At 40.3% G+C, this 13005-nt stretch overlaps 1 protein-coding gene across 1 annotated transcript in view; it reads right to left on the bottom strand.

Annotated features, from left to right (window-relative positions):
* The window catches only part of insra (insulin receptor a), a 54569-nt gene that overhangs the window by 29027 nt on the left and 12537 nt on the right, over positions 1–13005 (bottom strand). The window lies entirely within an intron of this gene.

The following is a 13005-nucleotide window of genomic DNA, read 5'->3' as shown; positions in this document are numbered from 1 at the left end:
AAAAATTATTTTGTCTGGACTAGTTAACTGAAAGGTTGAGGGGTAGATACATTTAAAAAATATTTAAAATAAAATCTGTATCTGTCAGAGAGGAAAACTTCTGAAACAAGTGTGATATAGTCAGACAGTGAACAAATATAAACTCAAAGTACAAGTGTCATGAATGAGGCATCAGTTTGTGTTATTTTCTCTGGTCTTTGTTTTGGTGAAATCTGGTTATAAAAATGTCGACATTTTGAATAAAAAGGGTAGGTGCAATAAGGTGAACTCGTTTGTGTTTTTCCCATTTAATTCAATAGTTTTTTTTTTTTGTCAACATTCATTTTATAGTTAGGTGGCCATATTTGCTGCTTTTCTATAACCGTCAGACAGAGTAATGGTACTGTGAAATGCTAGTATTAAGAATAACCACGATCATTAAGAATGCTGATATGTTATTTATCATTTGTATTCAATTTTATTTTATGCTTTTGTGCACATGTGGTTCCAAACGCTCTCACCACCTCCAAACACAGAGTTTAATTCACTTTTTCAATTTCCAAATAAAAGACAAAACACAGTAAATTAGATGAGTGGTAGCTCTGAGCAATAAACATTGTTCTAATAAACTTATTTCAAATTACTGTGGCCACTGTAATCATCTAGAAAGAATCTGATATTGTGAAAGCTATAGATTAGACAAAACCAAAACTCTGATGGGTTTGACATAATGTGTTGCTATAACGATCAAAGCATATGTATGCATGTATCGTATCTGGGCCGATCTAATCAAAACTTTACACAAACATCGTCAAGCAAACAGCGATTATTATTTTTTAAAACATTTATTACAAATCCCAATTTTTTCCATTTTCATATTCATGTCCCTCCTACAAATGTCATGATCTCCAGCTTTATTTTGAGGATGTCATTTAAGTTAGGATCTGGATATTTTACACTCCAACATAACCGTCGGGTGTTGTTTTTTTTTTTTCAGCCAAAAAATGTAAACCAAAAAAAAAACCCCAAAAAAAACAAAAAAACCCAAAATAAACACTATTAATAATTTAAAAAAATCCTCAAACAAAAAGACAGCAGAATCTGAGTGTCAGCTATTCTGAACTTGAGTCTTCTTCTGAGCTTGAATTTATTTCAATGATTTAGTCTTGCCGAACAGAAAGAACTCAAAGTAGTCAATAATGTGTCTTGAATTTATTAAAACTACCTGCATCCAATCTTATTCAAACTAAAGCCACTTATGCCACAGGAGACAAAAAAAAGAGCTGTTGTGTCATTGGGACTTTTCAAAGAGCAACGGTTAACGAGCCAGGTTTATTTGTCTCGTTTAAAAACTTGTCAGCTGATCTGACTCAGCAGCAGCAGCAGCAGGGCTCGGTTAAGACGACTACGAGAGCAACAGGAACCGTAAACAATTTCATTAACTGCCTCCGGCCTCAGTTAATAGAACAAAAACACATAAACAACATGGAAAAGCACTTTTTGTTTTTAATGTTGCGCCGCCATCTCTGTCATCTGAAGGCAGGATATCCACTCTGTCCGTGACTGGAATAGAAATGATAAACAGCGCGCTCATTGATGGGTAATTGCGCTTCCTGCTGGACAGGCAAATGACGCACGCCACAGCCTTGAATCTTAATTTCCCGCCAGGGTTCAATGCCAGGGTCAAATAACGACTACCTGTTATGACATCAAAAGCATGTATGTTATTAATGCAACGTCACAACGTCTTTAATAATCTTCTTACTCGTGATTAACGCTGTCAAAGGGCATCCAAACCAATCACCATCAGTTTTTTCCTTTCTTTTTTAAGCAGATAACATCTTATTTGACTTGTTTAGAAAGGAAAACCAAGGTTACTGTTGCTGTTATATAAAATTCTTTTTTACTTATGATTCCTAAATCTTTGAAAGTGCATATGTTTTAGGTTTCTAGCAGAACCAAGAACAGACTTTGTGGAACGAAAAGAAAATCTCTGAAAACCATAAAGAGAGTTAGGGATTTTCTGAGCACGCAAATAATGAACATCTGCTTGGAAAAACACCCGATATCACAAAGGAAGATAAAACAAAAGCAGCCATCTCAAGGAGTTATTATTTCGCAAGGAGCAGCCATTATTCAAGCAAATGAGAAGCTTTACTTATTCACCACCTTTAAGGCACCAGGATACCAAAATTAATTATAACCGAGTCTCTAAATCTGCTTCCTTTCACCGAAGACCGTTTTCAAGAGCACTCTTTACGTGGCATTTTGTTATTTTGTGATTTATTTGTAGCCCTGGGTACAAAACAAAACATAACAGGGCTCGGCTCTGACGCATCAGTGCCATTTTATGGAGTGAGGTGTTATGGATTTATACAACAGTGATATTTTTTGCTCCACCGCTCATTGAAGATCATACGCATACCTCACACTCGGCTCAAGAACAAAAACAATCTGGCACAGGAAAAAAATATCACCACTGCAACGCAAATGTTATCCACCCTGATCACGCGGCACTTGAACGACAAGGAACTGCTAAAACATCTGGATCGAAGCTGCATGTAACTTGTTTCTTTTTATCTCCTCTTAACATATTATTCAATAAGCTGTAAAACTGTGGCGAGATGTTTCAAATCCACTATGGCGATGGTGAGCGTGCACGCCGCTGAAGAAACGCCTGTCGGCCCTGCTTTAACAGATGCCTGAGATGTCTGGGATTCCATGGGAAAGGCTCCAGTAGCTGAACGGAGAGGGTTTGCAGGGTGCAGCTCCACAACACTGAGTGCCAGAGCACTTAAGTCAGCTCAAAGAAATAGACTTGTGGTGCGTGTATTGGGGGTTCTGAGGCTAGCTTTATGCTGGTGAAATAGTACTCTGCGACCATGAAGAGCATAGTTGTAGCTGAGGGGGGAAGAAAAAAAGAGGAACAAGTTTTAATGACTGGCGCATTTGTCCCATCTTTTCTGCCCTCCCTCCCCACTTCCTGCCCAATTCCAAATTGAACTTCTGTGATACCAATAAGGTCAAAGGAGTCAGAATTTATACACAATTTATCAGCTAACTGGGTTTTAAGGTCCTCATACATCACTGCACAGCTCAACTACTGTATTGTGAACCGAGCTGGTGTTTGCCATGGCCAACTCAAATAAACAGCAACCTCAGTTCAGCAGCTTTGCTCACTTATTTTACTTCAAAGCAACTTTGAGCATTTTATCGATCCTTCCTCTGATAGATGTGCTCTCGTTCTTGCATAACTTTTCCAAAATGCACCGCTTTGTTGCACTGGTTCTGAAAGGCGCTTCTTAAATGTAGTTTTGGTTATTTCTAAGTAAAAAGACAACTCCATCTGTGGTGCGATAAAAAAGAAAGAAAGAAAGAAAACCAAATAGCTCACAGATGAGATGCACACTGGCAAAGAAGCACAGCGGAAACATAAATAAAAGAAAGGGAATTCAGACATAAAATTGGGGTTGTGCTGCTTCTTTTGGATGGAAAAAAAAAAAACAGCTTCTGGTCCAAATTTGTGACGTCACTAAACAGCAGTTTCAATCCTTTAATAAAACCACAGCAGCCTGTATTAAGGAGGTGTGATACATTGTGCACAGTGTAAGTGAGTCAGCTTGTGTTAGCGTGTGTTTAAAGGTAGAAAAGCTGTTTAGGCTCATCAAGGACACGCCGTCTTTCACACACGGATCTGGATTTTCTACCTTTGTTTTAGTTTAAATACCATTTAATTTACGTCTTGCAGCTGGGGTGTGCAGAAAGCTACAGATTTAAGCTTTCGGGATTAATATTATATAAATCATAGGAAATCAGCGTGAACGAGTGCCGTGTGTGAGAAAAAAAGATTCATGGGATGAGTGGAAGGAAAAATACCAGTTTAGCTCTCAAGTTTCATGACAAAGATGGAGACACCTGCGGAGTCACAGTTTAAAATAAAAATATTAGCGATGAGTCATTTAAGACACTTTGATGAAGCTTTTTTAAAAGATTTTCTCAGAGGTGACTCAATTTTCCCAAATAATAAAACTTGGTTAGAAAATCCTTCATTTCCCTACAAACAGCTTTACGAGCAGCGAAGTTTGTCTTTTTTTCTGCGAGCTAAACTCTCCACAGGTCAGCCTTCAGTATTTTGGTCTCATAAAAGTGTCTGCCGCTACCGAGGCGACACTCTAGGCCTCAACGTCCATTCATAACCTCGGAGAGGAAGCGGACCACAAAGACAGGAAACAATTGGGAAGAACACTCCGTGAACTTCTACAACCACCATTGTTTAGAATGGAAAGGGATTATGGCGCCAGCGCTGACTGCTGCGTGATGGACCTGCGACAAGGTCGACACAGAGGACTGGCTTGAGGTCAACGGCGAGGTGGGGCCCATTCCCTTACCCCCATGGTGGCTTTGCTTTTCCTTCCGATACGGCCTGCATGAATAACTGATGCGTTCATATCCACGATTACACCACAATGTTACTCCCGTGTTTCCTAGCAGCAAGACTAAACAATGGCCGCCCGCTCTGTCTGCACACACACACACTGGCAGAGGTTATGTCCCCGTGTGATTTATAGTCCGTCTGTTACACAGACACACTGACCCTGACAAATCTCCCAGTTCATCTCATGATTGGAGCGCAGATATACATGGCATGAGCCCAGGGTTATTTTGGGCGCTCCATTTCAAGCGAGGTCCGGCACACGATCGTCACCTGACCCGCTCGGGCTGTTTCGCAACAATTCCCCGATTGTCAGAGAATCAGCCTGCACACACGTTGAATTTGAGGCAGGCTGTGTCTCTGCAGAGAGCTGTACTCCACCTCATGGATGCTTATTAATTATGTAGCAGACACAGGTGAAAGTTGCTGTGGTGGCAGGGGAGGAGGAGGATGAGGATGGTACCCGCTGAGTGTCGCATCTCTGGCAGAGACTATGAACTCCTAAAACACTGTTTCTCCAGCGTCCTTCAAGCAGTATTTAGCAGTCTAATATAAAGATCTCTGATACCAAACACAGCAATTTAATGCTCGCCTAAGTAGTGTATGATGGAAAGCTATATCACATTTCTGTTGAGACTTTGCAATAAGTCTGACAACTTTTTATGTAATCAATTAATTAAACAGTACCCAGATACCCTGTAGAACACAGATGGGTGGAATATCCAATGACAATTTAATTTTTTGCCCTTTATGAGCCTCTGCAGGGAGCAGTGGTGACAGTGTTAGTTTCAAATCTCAAAGCTTTGAAACTGTCAACTGACTGGCAATCACACTTTCCGTTTGCACCAAGCAGCCTGCACGAGTATATTCACACATTTTTGTAGCCAGTGCGGCTGCGTTTGTGCGGCGAAAGACACACTTAAAGCCCGCCCAGCTCTGTTTCTCTTTTATATCACTGATAAAACAGTGGATGCGCATACTGAAGTCTGCACGTGAGCAAGAGTTGAGACAGCTTTTTTTTCTCGGCTCTGTATGATGAGCTCAGCATTTTGTTTGTAAGAGCCAGCCAATCAGAAGGAAAAAGACTGAGGCACTAAAACAGCTTGTTTCAGACAAAAGACGCCGAGCCCAGTGTAAGAGAAATAAGGATTATTTTGAACTATGAATCCTGAAAAATGCTAAATGAGCATTATAGGTCTACTTTTTATGACTTTTTAGCCTCTCAATGACAGATAATGCCTCAATAAACCTTCATTTCAGTAAATGTGATTCTTCATATGTTCCTCAAATCAGAGCTAAACTGTTAGCTGGTAAGTGAAACACTGCGCACTAATCCAATTTGTTTGTTATTTCTTCAGGCACATTCGCCTTACAAATTAAAAGACTACTAGATAAGAAAGACTAGGGGACAGCGAAGAAGCAACGCTGCATTTAATTCCTCATCCCTCTCTCTCATGTATAAAAGGACAAATCTGACAGACACATTGGAGAAATGTCTGTCAGCAGCGTTAAACAGTGGAAAATATTAGGATCATCAGTGGAAGTCCCGGATTTCTTATTGAAGCACATCCAATATTTTCAGCTGCCAGCCCCTTTAAGGACTCAGGCTTAGCTGACTTAACAGCCAAACGAGCCGTGCCACATAACAGCCATTACCAAACCATAATCAAATGCCCATTATCTTCAGTTGAGCGTTGGCAAGAAACAGCACTTCATTAAAAAGAAAACAGACTCAAGTACAACATTCCCCCTCGTGCCAGCTCACAATTTCAGTTTTTAAAAGGAAAATAAAGGCCTGGTTTGTTTCGCCTCTCAGACAAAAAGCCAGAAGACTTCAGATATTAACAGAAATATGCACAGAGGAAGGAGCATTGTAACCATCGACTGTTAGTGGCGACCACGTCTTTCAAAGTGGGTGTCGATATTTTCTTTGGCATAAAGGCGCTGATTTGGTTTGCGCCACATTAGATGTCTCTTTAAAAAGACGTGCACGTATTCAGCTTGTGGAGACCATGTGGCCATAGAAGCACGTTCACACTGACCCTTGTGAGGTTCAGCTGATCTCAGTGTGCATGGATGGTTTAAGTACAGGACAAAGCAGTTGCATTTAATAAGAGATTTTACAGCTAAATTACAGCCTACACACGAACCATACGTAGTGCCATTCACATAACCTAACAATGACACCAAACGATGAGGTGAGAGGACAGTACACTTATTGCACCATTATTCAACTGGCTTCATTTATTTCAGGGTCACTTGTTGCAGATTTGAAGGAAACTGTTCTGTAAATTACTTTCCTGGTCACAGAAAGAAAAATATGTGCATCTGTGGATCAATTAACAATGATCACATTTTTAAACTACATTCTATAAGCTTAATATTTGTCTATAATAGTGCATTAAGCCTGTCCCGTAGCCAAAACATGCCTTTTTAAATAAGGCCTGCAGGTTTGTTTCTGAATGACCTGACTGGTTGGCTTGCCTGTTGAAGTGTCTGCTCCTGATGGATTGTTTTGTAACAGCTTACTGTTTAAAGCCTTGTAACTCTGGTGCTGACAGAAACTGACAGCATCATCATCATCATCTCGGTCCTGTCACTGGCCTCCAGACTCTTTCTATTCCTTCTGTATTTGTCGAGTACGTTTCTTTTCCTCCTCCTGTTCTGTGTGTGTTCTAGGGAGTTTATGCCCAGTACATGTCTTGTGTCTTGTTTGTTCACTTGGGGTTAGGCAGCATTCCTTTCTGCAACAACATCTCTGTTCTGTTTGTTCACTTTGGCTTTAATGCACCGCGGAGTGCGCTGCTTTCGGTTTAATGTCATGTTTTCTCTTATATGAATAAATAAATCACTCTTCGCTGATAAACCTGTGGTTACCCTCGGTTACACTGCAACTCCCTTTATTCTTTTATATTAACCTACTTTACAGAAAAATGGGGAAAATACAAACATTGCACTTCATTTGACTTCATTTCACAGTACAGTTCTGTTGTACCGTGTCACGAATGATGCTGTAAGCAAGTCTAACGAGTGTCTAGCGGTGACGATACAGCTCCAGTGTCCTGGCACATTTCCCCAGGCTAATTTTAGGTGAATATTTGGTTACTGGTGTTGAATAGTGACGTGGCATGTCTTAACCTGTACAGAAGCGGAGCACCGATGGAGTTCGGCCTTAACCCTCCAAACAACATCCAGGCTACAAGAGAGTGTGATTTTAGTAAATGACCTAGTTAAAAAGAGCTAAAATAAAATACATATAATTGACTTTTATTTAACATTATTTACCTTTTATGTTTATGTGTTATTATTCAGGTTATTTGATATAATGACTTCAAAGCATAGTCTGTTTTGGGCCTAAGTAAATACAGTTACTAATTAATCCACAACTTAGCTGTCTAATTGGGGGGTGATTGTGTCATTTTCTGTAAAAATTAAAAAATAAAACAAAAACATTTTTGTATCTTGGAATGACTAAACTACAGAAACACTAGTGCACTGTACGTGGATGTGTATTTTCTGTCTGGCATTTAGTTTTAATGAAACTTCATAACAAACAGAATTGAAGCTGAAATTGGACATTTCAAAGAGCAAATTGCAAATATAAAGAAGGGAGCAGGGCGGTGTCTCATGTTTGCCACTATTACGGCTGTTTACATGGTGTTTTTTTGCGCGCCTGTAGCTAAATCTAATCAAATTTGGTAATGAGCATCTCCGGTAACCGTGCTTTGCCACTATGCTGAACGGAAGCTTCCAATTTGGGGTAAAAAGGAGGGGGAATCTGCAGCGGCTGCTCGCCGAGAGGCTCAAATTACCCCTGATATAGAAGCAGGGAAGAGAAATGGGTTGTTACTCCAAACATGGGAGCCGAGCCAAGCCTCGTGGTTGCGCAGCTTTGTTTCGTGCTGTTGTACAGACTGCAGAAAGAATGTGTGTGTGTGTGTGTGTGTGTGTGTGTGTGTGTGTGTGTGTGTGTGTAAGAGACCCACAGTCACCCCTGGCACTTAACCACTGTCTATCCAAAGCTTCCTTTAAAAATAACAGTATCACAGTATGATAAATTTTAGTTCTTCTTTTACAACAAAATAAAAAAGCAAAAAGCAGTAAAAGTGATTAATTATTATGCATTAGAAAGAGGTTACATTACATTTTTCTTTTATTATCAGGTGTATTCCTGTGTTTATATTTAACATGCATGCATGTTCCTTTGTGTAAATCATCATGGAAATAAATGCAGCAAGTTTTTGGAAAGCCTCTAACTTGAAGCACTCCTGTAGGTCTATAAAAAGCAGTGACAGAGTACATCAGAAGAGGACACCGAATGCAACACTGTGCCCTGTGGTTCTAGCTGGAGCTTAACAGGTCTTTTTCATGCTTTAGTGAAAGTAGGCAAAAAAAAAAACCGCAGGTCACAGACCACAATACCGCAGGCCCATGATTGGAGATCAGTGCTTGCCAGCCAACATCTGGCCTTGATTCATTGTCTCGATTAGGAAATCATCGGTGAGACTTTTTATTTAAACACTTCCGGATTAAGATTCACCGCCACCGCAAACTGACAACAGGTCTTCTGAGCCGATTCTGCAGATACTTCAGACGGACTTCAGATGGCTGTGAACCAAGTGGCCACAAGCAAAAAAGTCATTAGTGGAAAAACTATAAACACACTTCTCAGTGGCAAAGGCGCTGATGAGCGTAATAATGGGGCCGCGCTCAGCGCAACAGAAACTACCGCTGCTGCAAACAAACACTGGTTCAGTGGACTTGTTAAACTAATCTAGGCAGTCCCAGTTTTTCAGTGGGAGCCGAAACTCACACCAGTGCCAAACAATCAGCCACAACCTCAGTTTCATGACTGTTAATATTCAAATTTCACTGCCATTGATCAGTGGCCATGAGTATTATTCACTGACACTTGGGAAATGGCTACAATTACAGCTAGGGCTGCTCGATTATGGCAAAAATGATAATCACGATTATTTTCACTGAAATTGAGATCTCGATTATTTGACGATATTTATTTAACAATAACAATGTATTGAATAATGACTTTAAAGATTGTCAAAAAATAATATAAAATAGTGTGCAAATACTGATAACAGTGCAAATGTCTGCAATATAAAAAATAAATGAAAAATGTAAACATCTATGTTTAGTGAACTTTGCAGTGTTGCTCTGTGGTGCAGCTACGACACTGTAGCAAAGTTTACACACTATGTCTACTTGATCCACGTCTGACTCCGCGAACCCATAATGTTTCCACACCACTGAAGTTTTTTTTTTACCTCTCTTTTCAACCAACGGCAGTCACTCTCCTCTCCAAATAACTTCTGCTTAGCTTTCCGAGCTTCCCTCGGGTCCTCTTAATCAGCGGTCCCCAACCCCCGGGCCTCGGACCGGTACCGGTCCGTGAGTCGTTTGGTACCGGGCCGCGAGAGTTGAGGCTCCGGTGTGAAATGTATAGTTTTCAGGGTTTTTAATCGGTTTTCAGCGTTATTTTGTTATCGTTTTTATCGTTTACTCTGTTTTCCTTGGTCTTTTCACGTGTGTTATGAATAAATTTTCTTTTTTTCAGTACCGGTACTAGTTTTATTTTGTTGTATTTATCCGCGACACTTTAAAGGCCGGTCCGTGAAAATATTGTCGGGCATAAACCGGTCCGTGGCGCAAAAAAGGTTGGGGACCGCTGCTCTTAATTGTTGTGACACGTGTTCGAAATGCAGAGAGGTGCGCTCGATTTGCCACACGGAGCAGCACGAGAGTAAAGCACGAGGGAGGGGCTAATAATCGGCTCAGGCATTTTTGGTTTGGTTTAGGTTGAAAGCCCAGATCGTAATCGTGATTAAAATTCGATTAATTGAGCAGCCCTAATTACAGCACTCTAGCATGGTGGAGGATCCACTCTTAAGGCACCTCCTCAGTTCAGAGTCACTACTCCCTGTCCAGGATATCCATCCTCATCACCGAAGGAGGGACCGCTGGCATGTAGGTGTAAACAGACAGTATAGTAATGAGGTAGCTCTTCTGTGTTGTGCCATCAACTTAGCTAGAGGTTGTTTGGTTTTCCTGATACTCTTCATTCTCTCTGGTTGTTTATATACTACTACTGTATTTTGTGCTCTCTTCTCTTTCCCCTCTTTCCCAACCAGTCACAACAGATGGCTGCCCCTCCCCGAGCCCAGGTTTCTTCCTGTTAAGTGGGAGTTTTTCCTTCCCAGTGTCACCAAGTGCTTGCTTATGGAGATCAAGTGATTTGGGGGGTTTCTTTTTAATATCGTAGGGTCTTTACTTACAATATAAAGCCCCTTGAGTTCAGTTGTTGGTGTAGTGTGTTATTTGGGGGTTGAAAGGCACAGAGATGCTGTGTTTGGAGCTGTACCGATAATCTTGACACATATGGGATCTCCAGTGGCTTCACCTGAAACTTTACGGTTCATAAACCTGAGACTGAAGAAGACACTCAGATGAGTGATGAAACGTTTCTCCCACTGAAAGCGCTGCATGCAGACGAACAGAATCAACTTTCTGGGATTTCCTTACCTGGATTATTGAGCATGCATCAGGACATAATGTAGGCAGCGTTGTGTAATGATATGGGCCGACACCCATGTGTAAAACTCTTCTCAGCACTTGAACTTGAACTCTTTATGTGTAAATTGGTGGGCTCCTTGTTGTACAGTAAAAGGCACAATGTACGTTAGACATCATGAACATTCATGATGTCTAACGTCTTCTATACAACGTCCCCACAACATAAGAAATGACGACACTACAGTTTATTGAGAGTAAACATTCACAGACTAACTGGAAAGGTGTTGCATCACATTAGAGTACAGTTCAGGCAACATTGACACAGAGCTTGGCCTACTTAACTTACCCTAGCACATGACAGAGGTCTGACATTTCAACATCAAGAAGGAGCGACATGCCCATTTTTGTTTTGTTATGTCTCTGTATTTTATATTTATGAGATTTACTCTGACACAAAGACATGTTTTGTTTCTAACAAATACCCTCATCAGCTCTTATTTAAGTTGAACTGAACTCTGTAAAAGCTGGATGGGTAAGACGTGTGGCAAAAGCCAATGGAAATATTGATGTACCAATGAAAAGAAGCTGAGAAGGGCTCTGCAAAGCTGCCACTAATCGCTGGCAAAAATCATAACAAACTAAAAGGCAAATCTAATTTTTAATGTTAGACACAGTTTCTTATACAATCATGGAAAAAAAAGAAAAAAAAAAACACATGATTTTTTGACTGCTGCAAACACTAAATGGTGACATAAAGGGGAGAAAAACTGAGCCAAGTTGATCTCCAGATAAAAATGGTGGCTCGTAAATAGATCTCAACTTGAGATAGAGTAATCTGGACATTATTTAACAATAATCATTATAAAAAGATCTGAACATTTCGATAACTCCCTTGATTAAAATTGTTGAAGGAAACAAATGCATTGAAACACAATAGCCCTCACTTGGTTTTATGTTTCGATGGAATTTCATTTTATTATGACTTTAAATCCACAATTACACTGAAAAATCAAGCTATGAAGGAGATTTTGCTGCATTACATTTTGTACTGAAGCCCTTGTTTTGTGTTGTGCTATGTTGTAAATCCAGGGCACAATTTTCCTTTACATCGGTGACCTTTCAGCTGTCACTCCCCATTAGGCTCAGCTCGAGCCAAAAAGAGAGCCTTTGGTCAACAACAGAAGCAAAAGCAATTCACCTGTGTGGAAATAACAAATATCTTTCAACAAAATGAGCACAGCTTGGGCTCTGGCAGCCCACAAGTCAAGCTCAACCAGCAATCAGTGCCACAACACATCAGCCGATGCTTCAGCTGAGTTCCTTCTGCACATCCTATTGGCAAAGATCATATGCAATGCCAGTTAAGATGCTTCAGCCTGCATACAAAAACCTACTTTAACTGCACCACCTGTGCTTTAAGCCATTTTACAATCAGTCTGCTGTTATTAATGCCTGCTATGTCACAAGGAGCTCCTGTGGTGCCCTCCATGCCCTTTCATGGTATCCACACGGCCATGCTATCCATACAGGTAGCCATGTTCTTTTGTTCATATTAATATCAATAAGGGTATAAGCACACAATAGAAACGGGTCAATGTCAAACTGCATCATTCAAGAATGATCACACAGCCGAATACACACGACCTCAAACATTGTTAGTGAAAACTGGACATTATCCTCCTCGTGAAGGCCAGATTTATTGCAGGACTATTTTTTTGAGACCTTTCAAGTTTTATCTTTGTATATCTAAACTGTCAAGTGTAGATTTAGAAGTGAATTTGAATTTCCAATGAATTTGTATTTAAAAAACATTTGTTATAAAAGAAGGCTTGTGACTATCTGAGTCACTGAAAAGTTCAGGATGAATGGGTAGGTGGAATGGTGTTTCACTGGATGGATGGATGGATGGATGGATTGAACTTTCAAGTTAAATGCCTTTTAACTATTACTGACTAAGGAGATTCTGCCATCTTAGTACTTTTAAACCTCAGCGCTGCATTTAATACCGAGATACATCTTCTCAAATGCCCTTTTTTCTATTTCATATGCTCCCCCTTGCTCATTTA

Source organism: Mchenga conophoros, linkage group LG18, assembly GCF_057382185.1.
Source record: "Mchenga conophoros isolate Kocher_MC1m ecotype Shallow Benthic linkage group LG18, M_conophoros_male_GT1.1, whole genome shotgun sequence".
Taxonomy (NCBI): Eukaryota; Metazoa; Chordata; class Actinopteri; order Cichliformes; family Cichlidae; genus Mchenga; species Mchenga conophoros.
This window is presented reverse-complemented; position numbering and strand designations above follow the sequence as displayed.